We start from the raw sequence: 24,790 nt of genomic DNA on the forward strand, positions 1-24,790 counted from the left end.
GAAGACTATACACAGTAGGGAGCTATATAATCCCTCTCAGTAAAAAAGTGTTAGAAAGAACCTATTATAGCATCTGGGCTTTGGCTGAGTAATTTTGGAGAAGGTCAAAGGAAGTGAGGATTCATTCTAGATTGAGAGCTGTCAGGGAGTGGGGACAATTCTGGGATTGTGTTTCTCAATAAATCTTATCTACAGGGAGAGCAGAGTAGAGCAAAGACAAAGCCGTAATGGGTATAGCAGCAGCAGTCACTCATTCCAGCTGAGAGTGGGGATGTTTGGTATTCCACGGATTACACAGTGGCCTTGTTTTCTCTCACTTCGTCATGGTTAGAGTGACCTTGTCTGATGTCAATGTTCCGTGGGTTTTTTTATGTCCACGAGGAGAACGATATGCTCTAGTCATTAGCATCAGGCCAGCTTGTGGTAACATTGGGTCCTGGCTGCGAGTATCAAACCAGTTCTGGAATTAGGGGATGCTTTTGGGTATTGTTGGATTTTTTTTCCTCAAAGGATTTCAAAAGTTCTTAAGCTTACCTTAACATATCAAGAGCTAGAGGTAGACCTGGAGATCTTGATGGTAAAACAAATGATAGAGCAGAGTGAATTCAACTATACCTCCTAAGATAGAGATTCTCAACTTTGTTACACATAGAATTACTTGGACAGTTTTAAAAAATACCAATGCCTGGTTGCTGCCCATTGAAGTTAATTTAATTAGTCTGGGGTACAGCCTGGGTATTAGAAATTTTAAAGCTTCCCAGTGATTCTAATGAATAACTGGTTTAGAAACACTGCTCTAGGAGGGGGTCCCTGCTATTAGGAAAGACCATTTTGATTGACTGGTGATATTTGTTCTTAGTTAACATCAAACCATTCAGGAAAATATTGTCACTGTCACCTCTTGCACACTGTTACTCCAATACTAAGCATCCTGGATCATACTTGCTTGACCAAATAAGGAAAACTATTTTTCACATCTTAGTTACACATTCCTGCATGCTTTCAGAATTTAATATAGTTAAGGAGTCCATTGTTTTCCAAACTATAAATAGGGATACCTTTTCCCATAAGCATTTTTCTCATTTCTAAAATTGTTTATTTGAAAACTTTAATAAGTATTTACATGTTCAATCCTAATATATTACTTTCAGAAAATAATAGAATTGCCCTAAGTCCTGACTATCCTTGAAATTCAGGGATCTGATCAAGTTCAACACAATTTATCTCTCTGGTTGTGAATATGTGATACATACTCAATTTGCCTTGCCCAAAATCTCCTAATGAATCTTTACCTGAAAATAGATCTTATCTTAAATTAGCTTGTAAATTCTAATATTACTTCAGTTTAATATTTTAAGCTGTGAGTAAAGAAGTAGCAGTGAGAATAAACAGGTTTTCAATATAATTAAAACTCTTCTTCAGCTTAGATTAACTTTTAATAGCCTTGAATACATTTATGACTCAAAGTCTCATTAAGGAAAATGCTAGTTTACCACATAGTTTCTCTGCATTAATTTATCGATAAATTAGCTAATATCTCAATTCACTTTGTGTGTGGAGGTAATTAATGACTTCCCTTTCAAAATGGCATGTGGCTGGGCACACAGAGGCTCACAACTATAATCCCAACATTCAGGAGGCTAAGGCAGGAGGATGACTTGAGGCCAGGAATTCAAGATCAGCCTGGGCAACATAGTCAGACCCCCATCTCTAAAAACCAATTTTAAAAAATTAGCTGGATATGGTGGCACACAGCTGTAGTCAGAGCTACTCATTGGGGAAGTTGAGGCAGGAGGGTGGCTTACACACAGGCATTCAAGGCTGAAATTAGGTATGATTGCATACTGCACTCCAGCCTGGGTGGCAGAGTGACACCCCAGTGTTGAGAAATTTTTTGTCTCATGGAGTGGAAGTCACGCTAATTCACCCTGTTCCTGAAAATAGAACAGGCTTTCTTCCTTTTAATTGCTACATTTTGCAGGAATTAGGTGACAAAAGTATCCTGAAGAGGGCACTGTGGAATCCCAGTAATCATCACCTGCTTAGTGGTTTGTTACATATAAACAACTGTTGGATTGTCTCCTTAGTGAACTTTCCTACTACACAATGTAGGCATCTTACTGACTGAAGGTGAGAGGTTTATTGCCCTCCTACTGCCTCTTCACTGGGACGGAGCTCCTCTTCCTGCTCAGGTCAGCTGCACACACCTGAGGAGATGCATTGCTTTCTTCGGGACTTGATTTTCAGTGTCTCATTAACACAAAGGGAACACATGCCAGTGAATACTTCCTAAAGAGTTGATAGGAAGGGCAGGGGCTAAGGGGAGAACTGAGAGGCTGGCTGATCTTTGGGAAAGTCCTTGATTGCCTTGAGAAAGGTGGAAACTCCAAGAATACTGTGGGAGTATTTGTTTCTCTGGGAGGGGAGGCTGAAAGAGAAAGCAACGGGTAAGGTCAGCTTCCAAAAAGGGAAACTAGAGGAGAGCTCACCATCCAGAGCCTCAGAGGTAGTATCTTGTGGTATGTGAGTGGGAAGTGCAGGCCAGCTATTTCGCTCACCCAAGAGCAGCCAAGTCCAACTGCAACCTCACTGACAGTTAATAGCTCCAAGCCCCGCCCCTAGTCTGCACCCATTGGCTTCAAGCTCATAACCCCTGATTTGATTGGCTGAAGAAAGACAGCATCTTTGCCCCTCTACATCAAAGGCATTTGAAGGCTTACGGCTTTGATTATTTAAAAAAATAAGCAAGGAAGCGGGAGCTTCCAGAAATTGTTGTTGCTTATGTTACTTTAAAGCTTTGGAACAGTGAATTTCTGGCAAAGAGCTGATGGACACTGCTTTCCCAGAATCCTCGTAGGACAGAATTTCCTGGATAAGATAGGGTGGTAGAGATTTCGAAATATGAGAATACAGGTTGCTGGATTAACAAAAAAGTGAATGGCTATTCTGGGCAGGTAGCAGAATGAAATCAAGACAGACAGGCAAGGTGGACTTTCACTCTGGGTCATATGTGAAGAATTTTTTTATAGGAATAATGATATATTCATTTCTTTTTTCTAAACATAATATGTAAAGGATATTTTAATTGAAATTACTTAATGTTATTACTACAAAGCAGCCAATTTTCATGTTCTTACTCAAAATATTTTGGGAGAAATTTCATAATGATTTTGAAATCTAGATAATCGTTTGGTATGTATGATACCTCTTTACACTTTCAATCACATAAAGCCTTTGTGAAGCTATTTTGATGCCTGTGAAAAGAAAGGTGCAGAGAAGAGAGGTTAAGAGGTTAAAGAAAGTGAAAGTAAAAGGGGAATCCATCAAGGACAGAAGTAAATGCTTAGCACAGCTATTAAATTATCCTTCTGGCTCACAGAGAAGCATTCACAGCCTTTGTAGAATGACCACAAAGCAATAGGCATTGATGAAGGAAATTATTTTCACTAAATTAACAATGTAAATCCTTTTTGGTCGATGGTCAGTCAAGGAAACTAAAAAAAGGTTTTAAAAGTGATGAAGTGCACATACTGTTTTAATGAAATAAAAATTGATATTGTCTCGGAGTTACTCATTTAGGTGGAAATATAAGGGTTATGTGTATATTTTCTGTTATATATTAGAGCCGAATTAGATTAGAAAATGAAACACTCAATTACCGTATTTATAAGTCTGTGAGAAAGATATCTTTTTTAAATTATTTTTAATTTTTCTTTTATGTTTTGTTCTCTGCGTTTCATCTTTCTCTAGTTCCACTCTTAATTACACCCCAATGACTGTAAGGAACAGGTAACCATATTTCTCCTTTTGTCCTCTAACTTATTTGGCTGGAATTCTATAGAAAATAAATAGTCCTGGTCTGTTTCTCTTATATCTACTGATACAGGTAGAAATAGTGGATGAGAGGATAGAGTGATATCCTCTCATCTGTTATTTGTCTTTTGATTATGGTTTTAAAAATTTCACCATCATTAAATTTAAATTTTTTATATACTAAAAGCTATTGATGCTTCTTGCTTGTGATTTCTTCCTTCATTTTTAAGCGAAGTCCTTTCTTTATAATTAAGTAGTTTAATAAATATTAAAGCATATTTACTTCAAATTTTTATTGAATTGATTTTTTAAAAAGACTTTCATTCATATTCCTTCAGGATTGTTTTGGTGCAAAGTAAATGCCACAAGAGTGATATAATCCGTATAACTTTTCAGAAGCAGTAAGGTCATGATCACTTTTAATTGAGATGATCAGCAAAGGCTCTTCAGAGTAAGCAGGATTGAGCTTATAAAGATAGGCAGTCACTGGTTGAATATATGAGTTCGGTGAAGAAATGGAGGGGTCTCTGGAAAAAATAAAAATTATCTTATCTGTATTATATCTATATACATGGGAGCCTTGGGGGATACAGAGGTAAATAATAAGTGATTTGTTCCCTAAGTAGCTTACTTGTGTGTAAACAAATACAGGTGTCCCAAAAGTCACCATGCATAGGGAAAATAGGAAATTGTAGCTAAATGTACCTTTATTTACAAAATAGTCATTACAAAATTTTTCCTTTGTATGGAGACTTTTGGGACACTCTGTAGTTATCAATAGTGTAGAATGTACAATAATAAAAGCAGTTTTGTTAATCATTTATGCAAGGAAATAATGAATTTTTTCTGAGATTTAATAGAAGATTGGCATAAATGAGATAATGTTTTAGCAGATTTTGGCAGACAAACCAAGCTATGTACACACAAGTTTTTGGAAATACTATGATGCGCTCAAGACATTCTAAGTAGTTCACTTGTAGTGAGCATTGGAGCAGTATTATTGGTCTTGACAGGTAGGAGATCATGTATCCTAAGGAAGCTGAAGAGTAAGTACAAGGGGAATTAAGATAGAGCTGGAAGATATGGTTAAAAAAGAAATAAATAAAGATCTTAAAAGTTAAGTGACTCTAGATTACAAGGAGGTCCAGTGTGTGGCCATTAGAGTATATTGCTAAAGAGAAATACAAGAAAACCTTTAAAAATGTTTTTTAACTTATTTTATATATGTATGTGTGTGTATATATATAGTAACTTAAAATATATGTATATATACAAATACATAAAAAGTGAACAAATATTAGGCTTCCAACTTAATTCTTGCATATGTATCTCCCTATGAAATCACAATGCACACACAGATACAGGGTATCCAGCAACCCAAAATATCTCCTGTACCTCTTCCTAGTCAATATCCCTTCCTCAGAATTACCATTATTTTGATTTCTATCACCATTGAATAATTTTGCCTGTTCTTGTGGTTCTTATAAATGGGACTACACCACATATACTCTTTTATGCCCGACTTCTTTCACACATTACTATGTTGTGAAATTCATCCATACTATTATGTATAACAGTATTTTTCTTCTCTTTTTTGTTGCTGTATAGCATTTAATTATATGACTGTTACCACAATTTATTAATTCATTCTACAGTTAATGGACATTTGAGTTGTTTTTAATTTTGACTACCACAGGTAAAGGTTCTTTGACATTTTTGTACTTCTCTTTTGGTGGACATATTATTCATTTCTCTTAGGTGTATACCTCAGAGTTGATTCATGGGTCTAAGAGCATGCAAGAGTACAGCTGTAAGGCCGGGCACAGTGGCTCACACCTGTAATCCTAGCACTCTGGGAGCCCGAGGCGGGAGGATTGCTTGAGCTCAGCAGTTCGAGACCAGCCTGAGCAAGAGCCAGACCCCCATCTCTACTAAAAATAGAAAGAAATTAGCCAAGCAACTAAAATATATACAAAAAAAATTAGCCGGGCATGGTGGTGCATGCCTGTAGTCCCAGCTACTTGGGAGGCTGAGGCAGAAGGATTGCTTAAGCCCAGGAGTTTGAGGTTGCTGTGAGCTAGGCTGACGCCACGGCACTCACTCTAGCCCGGGCAACAGAGTGAGACTCTGTCTCAAAAAAAAAAAAAAAAAAAAAAAAAAGAGTACAGCTGTAGTAGATATACCAAAACATTTGCCAAAATGATTGTGCCAGTTCAAATTCTTACCAATCTTGACAACATTTGGTATTAGTTATTCTGTTGGATGTTTGATATTGTATTTGCAAATTTAATTTGCATTAAACTGATGAATGATAATGCTGAGTACCTATTTTTTCATGTGTTCCTTGGCCATTTGAATATTCTTATCTGTGAAGTGCCCGTTTAAGTCAGTTGCTTAGTCTTTTTTTTTTTTTTTTTGAGACAGAGTCTCACTCTGTTGCCCGGGCTAGAGTGAGTGCCGTGGCATCAGCCTAGCTCACAGCAACCTCAAACTCCTGGGCTCAAGCAATCCTCCTGCCTCAGCCTCCCGAGTAGCTGGGACTACAGGCATGCACCACCATGCCCGGCTAATTTTTCTATATATATTTTTAGCTGTCCATATAATTTCTTTCTATTTTTTTTAGTAGAGATGGGGTCTCGCTCTTGCTCAGGCTGGTCTTGAACTCCTGACTTCAAGCGATCCACCCGCCTCGGCCTCCAGAGTGCTAGGATTACAGGCCTGAGCCACTGTGCCCGGCCCTTTTTTACTTTCTTAATGTAGGAATTCATCACTATGAACTTACCTCTTAGAACTGCTTTTGCTGGATGCCATAAGTGTTTCCATTTCCATTTGTTTCAAGATATTTTTTTGATTTCCCTACTGAGTTCTTTTTTAACACATTGGTTGTTCAAGAGTATTTTTTTTTTAATTTCCATATTTATGAATTTTTAAATTTTCTTCCTTTTATTGATTTCTATTTTAATATCATTGTGGTTAGAATGGATACTTGATAGGATTTCAATACGTCTCACAAAATCCTAACATATGATTTATCTTGGAGAATGTTCTGTGTACACTTGAAAAGAATGTATATTCTGCTACTATTTGATTGAATATTCTGTTTACATCTGTTAAGTCTATTTAGTCTGTAGTGTTGCTCAATTCTGCAATTGTAATATTGATTTTCTGTCTGGATGATCTATCCATCTTTTAGGATGGGATATTGATGTCCCTACTGTTACTGTATTGCTGTCTATTTCTCTCTTCAGATCTGTCAATGTTTGCTTACATATTTAGGTGCTCTGATGTTTGTTGTATATATGTTTACAGTTGTTATTCCTTTTGATAAATTGACCCCTTTATTGGTATATAATAACCTTATTTTTCTCTAGTGACAGTTTTTCACCTAAAGTGTATTCTGTCTCAAATAATTATAGCCACCCCTGCTGTTTTTTGGTTACCATTTAGATAGAATATCTTTTTCCATTCGTTCACTGTCAACCTATGTGTATCCAGGTTATTTCATTTAGCATAATGTCTTCTAGTTCCATTCATATGGTCACAATGACAGAATTTTCTTCTTTTTAAAGGTTATATAGTATTCCATGGTGTATAAATACTGTATTTTCCTTATCCATTCATCCACTGATGGACAGTTATGTTGCTTCTATTTCTCGGCTATTGTGAATAATGCTGAAATGAACATGAGAGTGCAGATATCTCTTTGACACACCAATTTCAGTTCCTTTTGGCCATATATTTAGAAGTAGGATTGGTGTATTACCCTGGTAATTATATTTTTAGTTTTTTGAGAAAACCCCATACTATTTTCCAAAATGGCTGCACTAATTTAATTCCACTAACAGTGGACAAGGGTTTCCTTTTCTCCACATCCTCACCAATACTTGTTATCTTTCATCTTTTTCATAATAGCCATTCTAACAGGTGTCTGTGAGGTGATACCTCCTTGTGTTTTTAATTTGCATTCCCCTAATGATTAGAGATGTTGAGCATTTTTTCATATATCTCTTGGCCATTTGCATCTCTTTGTTTAAAGAAATGCCTGTTCAGATCCTCTGTTCATTATTTAAATATGTTATTTGTTTTCTTGCTATAGATTTGAGTTCTTTATTTATTTTTGCTATTAGTCCCTTGTCAGATGTATGGTTTGCAAATATTTTCTCCTAATTTGTGGGTTTTCTCTTCACTCTATGAATTGTTTCCTTTGCTATCCAGAAGTATTTTAGCTTGGTGCAATCCCTTTTGTATATTTTTGCTTTTGTTACTTGCATTTTTGGAGTTTTATCTGAGAAATTATTGCCCAAACTAAAGTTCTGAAGCTTTTCTCCTATGTTTTCTTCTAGTAGTTTTACAGGAGCAAGACAGAGAAGAAGGTGCAGGGAGTGTCATCCTTCCTATTTAGATTTGATGAGGTTTATTCTGTGTTTGGCATGTTGGCTCCCAGAGCTTGGCTTGTTAGAGGCCAGAACTATAGGGAGCTGCTGAAAAATGTGAGGCCACATATTTTCGAGGGGGAAGTTGGAAACTGGGCTCATCCTTGGGATTCAGCTTCTAGGAATGTTCACACAGTTCAAAGCTCCCATCTTTTCTTTGTGCTTGAGGGAAATCCTTTGAAGTCCTCAAGTACGGTGATTTAAGAGCCAAGCCCTCTGGCAGGGATTATAAAAGCTGGGCACTATATTTGTGGTATAAGCCCTTATAGCTTGGAAAGGAGCTAGGAGTTGGGAGTTCCTTCCTGAGTTTAAGGCACTTTGCTCAGGTTAAGGTTAATGCATCAGTGTATCTCCACTTTTCCTATCCATTTTAATATGGATATTTTCTCAGTTGTCCAGTGTTTAGGAGTCTTCTACCTGGATGCTGGCTTTCTCTTGGAAAGAAATGACCTGTATCTAGATGTTTACTCTGCGTGTCTGTGGGAGGAGGGATGATCTGGAGCCTGCTACTCTTCCATGTCACTGATGCTACTGTCTCCATTCTTTTTTAGTGTAGGTACTTACAGGTATAAATTTTCCTTTAGTGATGCAGGGGATGTCCCAGTGAAGGGAGGAAAGCCCCCTGAACTCACCACAAACAGACAGAGTAGTAGTCCTCTCCCAAGCAGGAGGGGAAGCACTTATAGGGCAATGATAATGTTCTTATTTATTTAAAAACCTTATTGGGAAATAACCATAAGTCGCCAGCATTGTCTTGAGGTTAGGCCATAAAGGTTAATCATAAACTACTGTCACAGAAAAGTAAGCGCAAACAGTTTGTAAGGCATCTGGCTTAGTAATTCATCCATCCTTGGATGGTCCCAGTCTGGTGATTTCTTTTTTTAGGGTGGTTAGGGTCTGTTATCAGTCAAGTGGCTGCACTCAGGCTCTCTTGACCTTCCTTTTCTGCCTTATCCCTACATTATTAATACTGATTTTACTTTATCCCATAACTCTTGATATGTTGTGTTTTTGTGTATGTTGATTTCTAAGTATTTCCTAACTTAACCTTGAGATTTCTTCACGACTCATGGATTTAGGAGTGTTTTGTTTAATTTCCACATATTTGTAAAGTTTCTGAACTTCTTTTTGTTATTGATTTGTAATTTTATTCTATTGTTGTCAGGGAAAATAATTCATGACTCAAAGTCTACTGGGCACCTAATACCTCCTTATTCGCAATGAGGTGATAGATTAATAGCACTGGTTTCATTTTTCCTTTGGGAATTGAGTTTGCCCTGCCTTATTAATCAAGGAAATAGCTCTCTGGAGGGTAGGCTTAGAGAGTAAGTGTAGAGGCTCAAAGTTAGATGGAGGGAAGGTTGTCCTAAGGGAAGAAAGATCTCTATCACCTGGAACCATAGGAAAGCCAAATATTGGAAAATTGTCTTTAAAGGAGTGGCTGACCATTCATGATCAATGGAGACTTTCATTTCCTCTGAGATAGAAGCTAAGGGAGAAGTTATGAGAGAAGAAGATACTTTTTATAGGAATTTAAAAGCGACAAAAAGAGAAAAGGAAAGGCTCATTGCCCAGAATATGTCTTTTGTGTTCACATGTTATTGTATGTGTCAGGGTCGGGGGTGGGGTGGTAAGTATATGTGTGCAAATTGGAGGCTGGCTATTGATCTTGTTACAAGCCAGCTGGGTCCCTTGCCCACTGCCCAGTGCAGGCCAATATACTGATACAGCAGGTGGTGTAGAGAAGAAAGAGTTTTATTTTTCAAGCTGCTAGGTGAGGAGATGGGAGGAATTGCTCAAATCTATCTCCTGGAGAATTTGGGAGAAAGAAGTTTTAAAGATAGTTTAGCAGGCAAAGGGCAAGGCAATTGGGTCTGTTTATTGGCAGGGGATGAATTCACAGAGATTATTTTCTCAGTTGGGAGACTTCCTGGATAGGGGGTCTTAAGGTTATTGGATCTGTTCCCATGTTTGTCCGTGGGTCCTGTTGGCATCAGTGGGTACCCCTGGATTGTGGAGTCTGAAAATTACTTCAAAGACCAATCTTAGGCTTTATGATAGCAAGGTCATCTACAGAAGCATAAGTCTTTGGGTTTTAGAATAGCATTGTTATCTACAGAAGAAGCGGGGGAAGTCACAAATCTTGTACTGTTACAGCAAGTGTTACAGTGGGTGGTCCCCAGGACAAACTGAGCCCCACTTTTATTAAGTTGAGGTGGTCCGAGGGGTGGGGTCTCAGGTGACTAATGCCCGCCAGGTAATAGGGTAGTTGATGCGCCAGGTAATAGGTTTGGTGTTATGCTGATGCGCCAGGTAATAGATTAGTTGATGGGCCAGGTACTATGTTAGTATTATGCTGATGCCAGTCTTCCATGAGGGGTGGGGGTTTCAGGTGGCTGCTGTGCCACTTAACAGATGGGGGTTTTCCTTATCAGTACCTATCAGGGAGGATAGAGCCCTTAAGCAGTAAGCAGTTACAGCAGTAAGGAAGTTAGGGAACAATGGCTGATTAACCTCTGGCTATACCTATACTCTTATACAGCTTAGACCTTGGTCACTATTTATACCTTATGGCTCTACATTATTTATTTATTTTTTTAGAGACAGCGTCTCACTCTCTTGCCTGGGCTAGAGTGCCGTGGCGTCAGCCTAGCTCAGAGCAACCTCAAACTCCTGAGCTCAAGCAATTCTCCTGCCTTGGCCTCCCAGAGTGCTAGGATTACAGGCATGAGCCACCGTGCCCGGCCCTACATTATTTTAATATAGACAGATTCAATCTTATTCTAGAGATGCCAAAACCAATTATTCTCCTCTGAGGACAGTATTTTTCCCAAGTCCTAGCCCTGACTTCAGTCCCCCTGGTCTATTTAGCTGATTAAGTGTAGTGCTAAAAGATTCTGGACAAAGATCCCTGCCCCTAACTTGTAAAACAGAACTTACAGTCCTGAGGACAGTAATCATTAAAACAGCAATAATGAAAGTACAGAAAGAAAAAAATCCTCACTTTCAAATGGATGCTTTGTGTTAAAGTATGCTGTAAACTGGAAGTGACGGTGGGGGCTTTTCCAAGATAGCACCAGGAGGAAGACTGTGAAGGAAAAATAAAAATCTCAGAATCCCCAGAACTCATTATACCAAAGGGAGAACTGAGCCTGGGAACTGAGTGGTGAAAGCACTGCCGTCCTCTCTCCAAATTCAACTCCTCCATGAGGTACAGAGTTTTTTTTAAAGAAATGATGTGGGGGTGTTGGACAATGACTAAGTAGGTTTTTGGCGGGCAGATTATGGGATGGAGAAAGGAAGTCTGGCTTGCAAAAGTGGTTTCGTTATGCAGATAAGCCTCTCTCTAGCAGCCCTCAGACAGAATAGATGGCAAATGTTTCTGTTCTGACCTTTAAAGGTGTCAGACTCTCAGTTAATTTTTCCTAGACTGAATAAGGAGGACCTGGCTGCATTAATGGAGATTTTCTACAGATGCAAATTTCTCCCCCGACTCCCCACAAAGACAGCTTTGAAGCATTATTTCTGTTTACCAACAGCCATCTCAAAATATGTCAAAGAGCGTATTTTGGGGTAAAATAATCTCTGATTTCCTTCAGCCCTAAAACCTTTCAAGATACGTAGCACCATGTGAAACAAGGGCATGTCAATTATAACTTTAAGACCGTAACTTAAATAAAATCTTGAATGTCAATTACAGGCTTATGTTCACAGATGCAGATCAAGGAAGAGATAAAATCAATAACTCTCCTACCCACCCTGAGAAGACTACAGAATTGACTATTTACTTCTTTTTTAATATTCATCTTATTTTATATAAAATAAGTCACTTAGCACTAAATAGAGCTTCATGAGAATGCAATCATTTGTCTCACTGCTCACCTTCTCTTCTCCCTATTTTTTTTCTGTCTACCATTTCCCTTAAATACAGCATTCTCAAATCCTTCTGTGAAAGCCCAGGCCACAGACGCTTTGTGGTCTGTCCTTTTACCTGGGGTGTCCTCAGACTTTGGCTTAATAAATCTCAGTTGAGTGTAACTTTCATTTTCAGTCACTTATAAAAGTTAACAAGACACTCTGGGGAAGCTGGTGTGAATTTGTGTGCATGGAATGCCAACAGGCAGGTGGCTGGATTGGAATTTAAAGGGGGGAAAAGCAGAAATAAATAACACCAGACAAGAAATACTTCCTCCCTTTTTAAAGCGGGATATGGAGAGAGGAGTTTATAAAAAGAGGACAATGATCTGTGGAGTTATTTTCTTCATTTTTATATGTAAATAGTATTTAATTTGAAACTATTTAGTGACCTTTTAGGAAAGTCAGTTTTTAGTTTTTTTACTCTAGTTCTTTAGGGGCAAGGGGGATGGTGGTGTAAGGATTTAGATGCCAAGAGAAATAAATTTTATTGGCATAGCTCCATGGAAAGCAATTTTTTCACCTGATCTCACTCACTGTAGATAAACAGTGTAGTTCAAACAGTGTGAACTAAAATAAAATCTTAAGGCTCTTCCCCGCCCCATAGGCTGACTGAATGGATCCCTCCTGGCCAAGGGGATACCCTAAAACTGAGTTTTCGCCCATGAAAGGAGGTCAGACATGCCTAATCAGGCCCCCTCCCTTCTTGTCGATATCCTCGGAAACTCATTGACAGGCCTAAGGCTATACAAGGCAAACCTGCAGGTCCTCAATTTACACAACGAATATTAATACATGACCTGGTAGCTTGTCTCTGATCAGCAGACTGGACTTTCTTATCTTAACTTAAAACATTCCAAGCCTTTAGACAAAGCTTCATTTCTGTAATCAATTACAAGTCAAAGGATCTTCAAACCCACCTATAACCTGTAAGCCTCCACTTTGAGATGTCCCACCCTTTTCTGCCAAACCAGAGTATACCTTCCTTGTATTTATGATTTATGACTTTACCTGTAATCCCTGTCTCTTTGAAATGTGTAAAACCAAACCACAGCGAGTACACTTGCTCAAGACTCTTGGGTGTGGCTCTGGGTCATGGTCCTCAAATTTGACTCAGAATAAACGTCTTTAAATTATTTTACAGAGTTTGGCTTCTTTTCCATTAACAAGGACATAAATGATTGGAAAAGACTTACTAGCACTCTTAAAAGAAGATCTGTTAATAATTAAATTTTAGCAGTCAGAAGGTAAGATTTCAAAGCCTATGTATCAATCGTGTGATAGCTACAAAACAGCAAGCAGACATATATAGAAAAATAGCTTTATAGACTTAAGTATATAAATATAACCAAGAGTTGGGCAACAAGTGAAGGAGCTCAGGGAGTTTAACCTCAAAATATGCATCCTTGGTACAAAGAATATTTTGAATTAAAGGTCCTTAGAGATCAATAGGCATTGGAAGGGGCTTTTCTTCTATCTTCATCAAAAATAAGATGGACTCATCATGAAGAACAATTGCCTTTCCTTCCCCTCTCAGCTATCTCCATATATTGCAGGAAAGAAGATTAAGACTTTGACCAAACCTGACCAAACCCAATTTGAAGATAATACCTGTCTCTCAGGTTAATTTAATTTCCAGAAAGAATCATTTACAAGTCACTCTGTTTCCCCTGCATTCATTCATTATTCTACCAAGTATCTATTCATGCTCCTAGTAACCATTTATTGTCCTTCAAAGTTACTTATATTCCTTATCTCCCTACCCCCCAAAATGAGAGTATATAAACTTCTGGACCCCATTGGAATATTGGATAATCACTCTGTGATTCTCCTTGTCGGCACAGTAAATAAATTTATAATCTCTTTCTCTTATTAATCTGCTTTGTTGTGAATTGATTTTTCAGCAAACCTCCTTCTAGGAGTGAAGGGGAAGTTGAAATGTTAGGACGTAAAAGTTTAAGGGGCCGGGCGCGGTGGCTCTGCCTGTAATCCTAGCACTCTGGGAGGCCGAGGCGGGAGGATTGCTTGAGCTCAGCAGTTCCAGACCAGCCTGAGCAAGAGCGAGACCCCGTCTCTACTAAAAATAGAAAGAAATTAGCAAAACAAGTAAAAAATAGAAAAAATTAGCCAGGCATGGTGGCGCATGCCTGTAGTGCCAGCTACTCCGGAGGCTGAGGCAGGAGGATCGCTTGAGCCCAGGAGTTTTTTTTTGTTTTTTTTTTTTGAGACAGAGTCTCACTCTGTTGCCCAGGCTAGAGTGCCATGGCGTCAGCCTAGCTCACAGCAACCTCAAACTCTTGAGTGCAAGAGATCCTACTGCCTCAGCCTCCCGAGTAGCTGGGACTAGAGGCATGTGCCATCATGCCCAGCTAATTTTATATATATATATATATATATATATATATATATATATATTTTTTTAGTTGTCCATATAATTTCTTTCTATTTTTAGTAGAGACAGGGTCTCACTCTTGCTCAGGCTGGTCTCGAACTCCTGAGCTCAAACGATCCGCCCACCTCGGCCTCCCAGAATGCTAGGATTACAGGCGTGAGCCACTGCGCCCGGCCAAGCCCAGGAGTTTGAGGTTGCTGTGAGCTAGGCTGATGCCACCGCACTCTGGCCCAGACAAGAGATTGAGACTCTGTCTCAAAAAAAAAAAAAAGGAATTTGCAAGTGGTTAATGAATAACATTTCTGGCATTTTGGCGGGAACAAGATTTCCACTGTAGTGCTGGAGTTTAGTTAGAAAATAAAATACTTTGAGTTCTAGGGAAGATTTTTCCATCAAATACTATGGGCTTTCCACTCCATCTCATGCTCCAGCTCCTCATGCTTCCCATTTGGGTACAAGGATCAGGTAACTCTTCACTTTTTCTCTCAAATGCATTTGACTAGAAATCAATGACAAATAAATACTAAGCTGTAGGCTATGTACTTTGATAAAGTTCAATGAACAGGCATTAGGTTTGGGTCTGTATGCTAATCATGTAGTTTCCAATCATGTAGCTATTAATAGCAAGTAGATTAATTTGAACATTAATTCAGTGACTTAATAAATAAAGAATGAAAGAATGGTCATAAACACTGCTTCCAAAGTATGCACAAGTAGCTCGAACCAGCTGGAAGCCAATGAACTCTTTTTCAATTTGGTTTGCTTTGTAGTATATCTTGTGAACATATTCCTGCAGCATATTTGCCTTTTAATTTGGAGTTTGACTTGCTTTGTGGCTCTTCTTGGTCATTAAGAAGTTTGTGATTTTTATGTTGCTAAATCTGTTAATCATTTCCTTTGTGGGTTTGTCTATCTTTACAAGCTGAAGTACCCCTGAGACACATTAAGACTTAATGTGTCATTTAAACTTAAATGTCATTTAAACTTAACAAGTCATTTAAAATGATTTGATTAAAGATATTTAACTTGAATTTACATATAATCAGTTTAGTTCATGGTTAAGGCAATAACCAATGTTCCATAACAATTCAGGAGAGGAAAAAAAATCATGATAACTTCTGGTTAATGAGCTTTCGCTGGGAGAAGTATTATTTGAATTTAATTAGATAGTTTAAACAAAGTTGAATGATTGGTGAAAGATGCTGAGGACAAAAAGAGGGTGATAGGCAGAGGGTGTCCATGTTCCTTCTCCATAACTTACTTCAGCATCTAAAATGTACAATGATGAAGGCTGGTTCTGTCATCAAGTAGCTCAAAATCTAGCGTGGCAGACAAACATGTGAACACAAAATGATGAAGGTATTGTGGTAAGCAAAATTATAGAAATTGGAATGGAAATAGTGATGGATAACTTATTACTTTTTTGTGTTGCTATTTTGGCTTTTTTTCTCTATTATTGAGTCCTCCTTCAGGGCAGAAACCACATTATCTATGATGAATAAAATGTCTATGGTGATTTATAACTGCCAGTACATCTATAATGTTCTCATTTTATATAATACCCTGGAAGTTGGGCATCATTAAGCCCATTTTTCAGGTGAAAAACCTGAGGCTTAAGAAAGTAAAAGATTGCTGTAAGACCACACTCCTAGAATTCAGACCGGGCAAAACATCATCATAGAACTTCTGTCAACAAATGAAGTGCAATTTATAGAATAAGCCTGTTATATGTATTTGAAGATTCTATCATGCTGTGTATATAGTTATGGACTAATAACTTTTGGAAAAATATTTTTAAAAATTGCTTAAAATTTGAGGATAAAAGTCAAGAGAAGTGAATGAAAAACAGAGCATAATATAAGCTAAGTGGATCAAGGTGCATGAAGATTTTAATCTTTGTATTTAAGTAAAACAGACACACAGGAAAGTGTACAGATAAGTACACAGTTCAATGAATTTTCATAGTGATCATACCAATACATCCAGCAAAGATCAAGAACAGAACACTGGCAGCATCCAAAGCCTTATTGATGTCCCCTTCCATTCACTATCCTCTCCTAAGGAGGCCACTATCCTAATTTCTTATACCACAGATTTATTAACATTTTATGTATTGATTTATATATTGTTTTCAAAGATAAATGTAATCACTTATCATCTATTTATTTGTTTCTAGTTTCTTGGATTCAACAATATTTTTGAGATTTATTCATATTGTTGAGAGTAGATTTAGTTCATTAAATCTCATTGCCATATATTATTCCATGTGTAATACCATAAATTATTTATCACTTCTATTGTTGATTTACATTTGGGTAATTTCTTAGTTTTGACTGTTACAAATAGTGCTCTTATGAACATATTTATTCATGATTTTTGGAGAACATATGTATGCATTTCTACTAGGTATATACTTAGGAGTAAATTTTCTGATCATAGGGTACTCCTATGTTCAGTTTTTTTGTTTGTTTGTTTGTTTGTTTGTTTTTGTTCAGTTTTAAAATACTGCCAAAGGATTTCCCAAAGTGGTTGACAGAATTTACATTCCCATCAACGATGTGAGTTGTGTTTTCTACACATTCTCACCAAACTTGGTATTGCCTGTCGTTCATTTTCTGGTGCACGTGTAGTCCTTGTTTTAATTTGCACTTCCTTAATGACTAAGTTGAGCACCTTAAATATGTTCATTGGCCATCTAGACATTCTCTTTGTGATATGCCTTTTCCAATATTTTTCTCAGTTTTCTATTGAGTTGTCTCTCCTTATTGATTTATGGGATTATATATACATTAGAATAAAGTCCTTTGTTATATATATGTATAGCAACTATCTTCTCTCACTCTGTGAATTGCCATCTTACTTCCAAAGATGCATCTTTTGATAGATTAAAGTTATTAAATCTTAAAATAGGCCAAATTTTTACTTATTTTTTATCATTTCATAGTCCCAAATAAAGAATTGTTAACGAACCTACAAGAGGGGTTCACTGTTACTCACCACACAGAAAATCAATTACTGAGACAATGAGGATTGTCAAGGAAGAAAGAATTTATTAGCATCAACTGGGAGGTCAGAGATATGGACTGCCTCAAATCTGCCTCCCTACCAACAGGGTCAGGGGTTTTTCTGGAGGTGAAATGAATAATGCATGAGGGGAATGAGCATCATTACACGTTTGGGGTGGAGTGCAGGGCACACAAGTGCAGTGAGAAATCATGCTACTGCATACATCTTATGATAAAAATGTAGTGGATATGCCCCTCTCAGGGTGGGGATTTTAGTAGTATAATGAGGCCAGGGTTAACATTGGTCACTATTTTCAGCCTTGTGCATAGGCAGGATACCGGAAGTAGGTTATTCAGTGGGTCCTCAGGCACAATCTGTGGTAGGTTGTTACTTACCTTGTTTTCTCTGGGCAAACAGGTGGTGTAAGGCTTTGTAGTTATCTCATGGGTACAAGGAAGCCCCACCATTTCTGGGAAAGAAACTCAGAAGGGAATGCATCAGTGCAACAGAAAGTTAAAAAGTTTTGGTCAGCAGATCTTACTGGCCTGGGAACTTGAAACATAAGAGAACTACAAAAAAAGTACTATAAAAAATGTTTTCTTGCATATGGAGCTGGTTATAGAATAAGGCATCAAATAACTGTCGATGTGTGTACCATTTAAGAAATCAGAGAGGTGCCAAGATGGTTGACGAGAGTCATTGCTTGTCAGACTATACTGACAGGAAGATAGGAATTCTGAGGAAGGAGAAAAAAGAAGAGAAGCAGAGTGGGTGTGGATCATAGAGAGAGGTGCTGAAGCCTGCTGGGGATCTCTCAGAAGAAAATTGCAAAGCAGAGAGGTAAAAGATATTGGTAAGGATCAAACCCAGAGAAGCTCCAAGCCCATGGAAGGGTAAAGGGGGATCCCTCTCACCCTTCCACAGGAATTTGGTGGCTAGGGGGCTATCAAGTTTCTTGGAGGCGTTTTCACCCCCACAAGCCCAGACATGGCAGCAAACATGGTATAGTGGGGAGAATTGCATAATCCTGGAGCTTGGACATTTCATGTGGCGCTCCCCACCAGGAAGAGTGTCACAAGCGGCCAGAGGCCAGCTTTCTTCCATTTAGATGCTTCCTTCTCTGCCCCTTCTGTACCCACTGTGACAGGGAAAGCACTTTGGGCAGAGAATTTGGTGAGCAGCCCCCCACACCAGGAGTGTGCTACAGGTTGAGGCTTCCACAGAAAGTGGAACCCATTCCTTTTCCTTTTGGGGCCTGCAGAAGAGCCGGGATGCCCAATTTGGGAACTCCCTGCCTGAAGGTGTTTCACAGAGTGGCACACCAGAGGGTCAGACAACCAGACTGGATCCTGTCCCCTCCAGACTCGAGTAGGTTGCTGGAGACAGAGGGGGGAGGTCTGTGAGCTTGACTTGGGTGGCAAGGAAGCCCATGAGGGTAGATTTGACAGTAGAATACTGTGAGGTTCTGAGATGCAGCAAGCTGGGAGAGTGCTTAACCTTCCCCTACAGGAAAACCTCCCTGTTTGATTAGATCAGATTGTACTGCACAGCCCTGGGTGCCATAGCAACCAGGAGCAGCTAATTCAGGTGCTATGGCTGGCCATGAGTGGTGGCCCCTCCCCCACCCACTCCAACTGGGAGAGCAGTTTGTGCTGAGAAGTAGGTGAGTGGCCACCTTTCCCTCGCAGGGCGGCGCGCCTCAGGCTGAGGCTTCTATAGAAGGTGAGACTCATGCCTCTTCTTCTGGGGGTCTGTAGTGGATCTGCAGTGTCTGTTTTGGGAACTCCGTGCCCAATGGCATTTTACTGAGTTGTACCCCAGTGAGTCAGACAAGCAAGCTGAACTCCATCCCTTTCAGAATCAAGTGGGTTCCTGGAGACAAAAAGATGAGGTCTGTGAGTTTGACTCAGGTGGCAAGGAAGCCCACGTGGACAGATCTGAAAGTAGAATACTATGGGGTTCTGAGATGCGGTGAGCTGGGAGAGCCCCATGAACCGCACAGGAAAACTGCCCTGTTTGATTAGAGTGTATTTTATGGCACAGCTCTGGGTGCCATAGCAACCAGCCATAGTTCATTCAGGCACTTGAGCTGACTGTAAGCAGTGGCTCCTCTCCCACCCATTCCAGCCAGGAGAGCAGTTTGCATGGAGAAGTAGGTGAGCATCTCGTCTCTCTAGCGAGTGCATACTCCAGGCTGAGGCATCCACAGAGACTGGGGACAACACCTCTTTGTGGATTTGTTGTGGAACTGGGGTGTCCAATTTGGGAGCTCTCTCCCTACCGGTGTTTCACAGAGATGCACACTAATGGGACAGACATGCAGGCTGGGGGAGATGTGAGAGCTAGATAGTCAGATTGTGAATCTCAGATGACCCCATCTCCACAAGCAGACTTTCTGGCTAGGTGGGGCTACTTTAGCCCCTCCCAGGTGGCTTTCCACAGACGCTGGGAGAAGACCTTTGAAAGCTGCTGAAACAGCTACCTTACCAGCTTTTGTTGAACCTGAGGGCAGAGCCCACCAAACCCAGCCACACCCAGCCTCACTCCACCACCTGCCTCTACTGAGGCAGAGAATCAAGACACACCTGGATGTTACAGGACCCCATCCACCACCTGGGGCATTTTAGTGCTCCACCTGAAGGACTAGAAAGAGTCACAAAAACAACATTGCAACCTGTTCCCTCCAATAAACACTACCTACTGACAGGGAGGTCAATTTGCACATCCCTTTTCAACATCTACTGACTCAATCATACAGGGTGAGGTTGTTTTTCACCCACAAGCACCACCTACTGTCTCAGTGATTAAACTGGGTGCACCATTACAATTCATATTGCTAAGAAAACCACAGGGCTGGGGAAAGAAAAAGGATTTCAAAAGCCTACCTCCTCTCTCATCAAAGAGAGACAGGGAGTTTGCCCACACACATAGCTCTAACCACTGTTACAGCACACAAATAACTAGCAACTGAGAAAAGCATCACACTAAGGATATCCATTACTAAGTCATCTATCCAGAACGTAGATTGCCATCAAAACACCCACAAACTAAGCCACAGGGTCTTGCCCAACATAAGCTATAAACACCACCATATGAGTGAGCGAGGAGAAAAGCCTAATCTAAACAAAAGAAAATCCAAAATTAAAAAGCAACAACTGCTCCAGATGAGAAGAAATCAGCATAAGAACTCTGGAAGTGTGAAAAATCAGAACAAAAGGTCTCCCCTAAAAGGGAACAACAGCCCTCTAGCAATGGATAACAGCCAAAATGAAAATACTGAAATGAGAGCTAATGAATTCCAAACACAGATTATAAAGAAGCTCAATGAAATCCAAGAGAAAATGAACAATCAACTAAAAGAAATCAGAAAAACAATTCAGAAAATGAATGAAAAGTTCACTAGAGAGATAGACATATTAAAAAAACTAGATAGAACTTCTAGAAATGAAAAATTCATTTATGGAAATATAAAACACAGTGGGAAGTATTAAGAATAGACTAGACCAGGCAGAAGAATAAATCTCAGTGCTGGAAGACAACTCTTTCAAGTTAAATCAGTCAGTCAAACATAATGAACAAAGAATTAAGAGGAATGAACAAAGCCCAGGAGAAATATGGGATTATGTAAATCATTCAAATATAAGAATCACAGGCATCCCAGAGGGTGAAAAAGAAAAAAACACAAGGGCTGGAAAACCTATCTGAGGGAATAATTAAGGAAAATTTCTCTGGTCTTGCTAGAGATTTAGACAACCAGGTACAAGAAGCTCAACAAACACCTGGGAGATTCATTGCAAAGAGGCAATCACCAAGATACATAGTCATTAGTCTGGCCAAAGTCAACATAAAGGAGGAACTCCTGCACACTATAAGGCAAAAACACCAAGTAACCTATGAAGGAAAACCCATCAGGCTAACTTCAGATTTCTCAACTGAGACCTTACAAACCAGAAGAAACTGAAGCTCCATCCTCAGTCTTCTTAAACAGAACAACTGCCAGCCTAGAATTTTGTGTCCTGCAAAACTAGGTTTCATAAACAAACGAGAAATAAAGACTTTTCCAGACAATCAAACACTGAGGTAATTTGTCAAGACCAAACCTGCCCTGCAGGAAATATTCAGAACTGCATTATACATGGAGCAACACAATTGTCATCCAAGCTAAAGCTCAGAGCTCAGATAAAGCAATACCAGAAGTAAAACAAAGCAATATGGTACTAACCAACAGGATGAATAGAACGGTATCCAACATATCAATTCTATCAATCAACATAAATGGTTTCCATTCCTCACTCAAGATACATTGATAATGGATAAAAAAAGAATATAAGCCAAGTATCTGCTGTCTCCAGGAAATACATCTAATCCATAAGGACTCTTACAAACTCAAAGTCAAGGGATGCAAAAAAATATTCCATGCAAATGGAAACCAGAAGAAAGTAGGTGTAGCCATTCTCATATCAGGTAAAAATGACTTTATATCAACAATAGTACAGAAAGACAAAGATGGTCATAATATAATGGTAAAAAGAACAACTCAACAAGAAGACATAACAATCCTAAATATCTATGCACCTAACACAGGAACACGAAGATTCATAAAGCAAACACTACCGGACCTAAGTAGAGAGATAAACAGCAATATTGTAATAGCCGGGGACTTCAACACCCCACTGAGAGAACTGGACAGATCATCCAATCAGAAAATAAATAGAGAAACACTGGACTTAAATGGGATTGTAGAACAATTGAGCCTACAGACATTTACAGAACATTTTACCCCCAAGCTACTGAATATACATTCTACTCATCAGCACATGGAATATTCTCCAAGATTTATCATATTTTAGGCCACAAAACATGTGGCCTAAAAATTCAAAATTCAAAAATTGAAATCATAACATGTATCTTCTCAGAACACAGTGGATTAAACTAGAAATCAACTCCAAGAGAAACTCCCAATTCTACACAAAGTCATGGAAAATAAACAAACTGCTGCTGAATGAATATTGGATCAAAGATAAAATTAAATAGTAAATTAAAAGATTACTGAAACTGAATGACAAATAGGACACAAGCTATCAAAATCTATGGAAAATTTATAGCCTTAAATGCCTACACAAAAAGACAGAAAGATTACAAATCAACAGTCTAATGATATGTCTCAAGGAATTAGAAAAGGAAGAGCAAACCAAGCCCAAAGCCATAAGAAGAAAAGAAATAACTAAGATCAGAGCAGAACTAAATAAAATTGACAATGAGAAAATTATACAGAAGATCAATGAAACAAAAAGTTGGTTCTTTGAAAAGATAAACAAAATTGATAGACTTCTTGATAGATTAACCAGGAATAGAAGAGAAAGGTCTCAGATAAGCTCAATTCGAAATGAAAAAGGAGACATTAATATTACAACTGATACCAGAGAAATGCACAATAACATCTGTGAATACAATGAAAATTTCTGTGTATATTAACTCAAAAACATAGAGGAAATGGATGAATTTCTGGAAACACACAATCTCCAAAGATTCAACCAAGAAGAAATAAAACTCCTGAACAGACCAATAACAAATAATGAGATTGAAGCAGCAATTCAAAAACCTTCAAAAAAAAAAAAAGCTCTAGCCCTGCAAAGACAACTTGGTGTCCATACTTCAGAAATTATTCCATAACATAGAGAAAGAGGGAATTCTCCCCAACACATTCTGTGAAGCCAGTATCACCTTGACACTGGATGCAACAAAAGGAAAGCCAGGAAAGGACACAACAAAAAAAAGAATACTACAGACCAATACCTCTTATGAACATAGATGCAAAAATCTTTAATAAAATACTAGCAAACTGAATTCAACAAATTATAATAAAAAATAATCCACTCTCACCAAGTGGGCTTCATGCCAGGGATTCAAGGATGGTTATACATATGTAAATCAGTAAATGATTTACCATATAAAAAGAAGTGAAAACAAAGATCATATGATCATCTCAATAGATGTAGAAAAAGCATTCAACAAAATTCAGCACACTTTCATGATAAAAACCCTCAACAAACTAAGCCTAGAAGGAATATATCTCAAAATAATAAAAACCATATACCACAAACCCACAGTCAACATAATGAATTGGGAAAAGTTGAAAGCATTCTCACTAAGAACTGGCACAAGACAAGGATGCCCACTGTCACCACTTCTATTCATCACAGTGCTGGAAGTCCTTGCCAGAGCAATCAGGGAAGAGAAAGAAATTAATGGTATCCAAATTGGGAAAGAGGAGGTCAAACTATCACTTTTAGCAGACAATATAATCATACCTAGAAAACCCCAAAGAGTCCACCAAGAGACCCTTGAAATTCATTATTGCATTCTTGGTCATTTTACTTTCCATGTAAATATTTACATAAGTTTATGAATATCTACAAAATAGCTTGTAGGGATTTTTGTGGGAATTGTGTTGATCTATAGATCAAGTTGGAAAGAATTGACATCTTAAAGACATTGAGTCTCCCAATCCAGGAGTGTTGAATATTGCTTTATTTGTTTGAATTTTGTTTAATTTCTTTCATCAGAGTGTTGAAGTTTTCCTTGTATAGAAACTGTGCATACTTTTTTAGATTGCTACCTAAGTATTTCATTTTTTAAATGCTATTGTGTTTTTTTCATTTCAAATGAAATATATAGTATGGTGTATAGAAAAGCAATTTACTTTGTAAACTTATATCTTATGACTGCTATATTTTTTAAAAAGTTTTACTCATACATAATATTTGTACATATTTATGGGTTATATGAGATATTTTGTTACACACATAAAATGTGGAATGATCAGGTCATGGTATTTAGGGTATCCATCATCTCTAGAATTTATCATTTCTATGTGTTGGAAACATTTCAAGTTCCCTCTTCTAGCTATTTTGGTATATACAATACCTGTTGTTAAGTATAGTTGCCCTACTCTGCTATGGAACATTAGAACTTATTCCTTCCATTTAACTGTATGTTCATACCCATAAACAATCTCTCCTCAACCCCACCCCTCTACCTACACATCCTACTCAGTTTCTATCATTTTACTTTGTATCTTGATGAGATCTACTTTTTTATCTCCCACATATAAATGATAATATGCAATATTTGTCTTTCTGTACCTGGCTGATTTCATTTAACATAATAACCTCCATTTCCATCCGTGTTGCTGCAAAGGACATGATTTCCCTTTTTTTAATGGTTGAAT

Source organism: Eulemur rufifrons, chromosome 7, assembly GCF_041146395.1.
Source record: "Eulemur rufifrons isolate Redbay chromosome 7, OSU_ERuf_1, whole genome shotgun sequence".
Taxonomy (NCBI): Eukaryota; Metazoa; Chordata; class Mammalia; order Primates; family Lemuridae; genus Eulemur; species Eulemur rufifrons.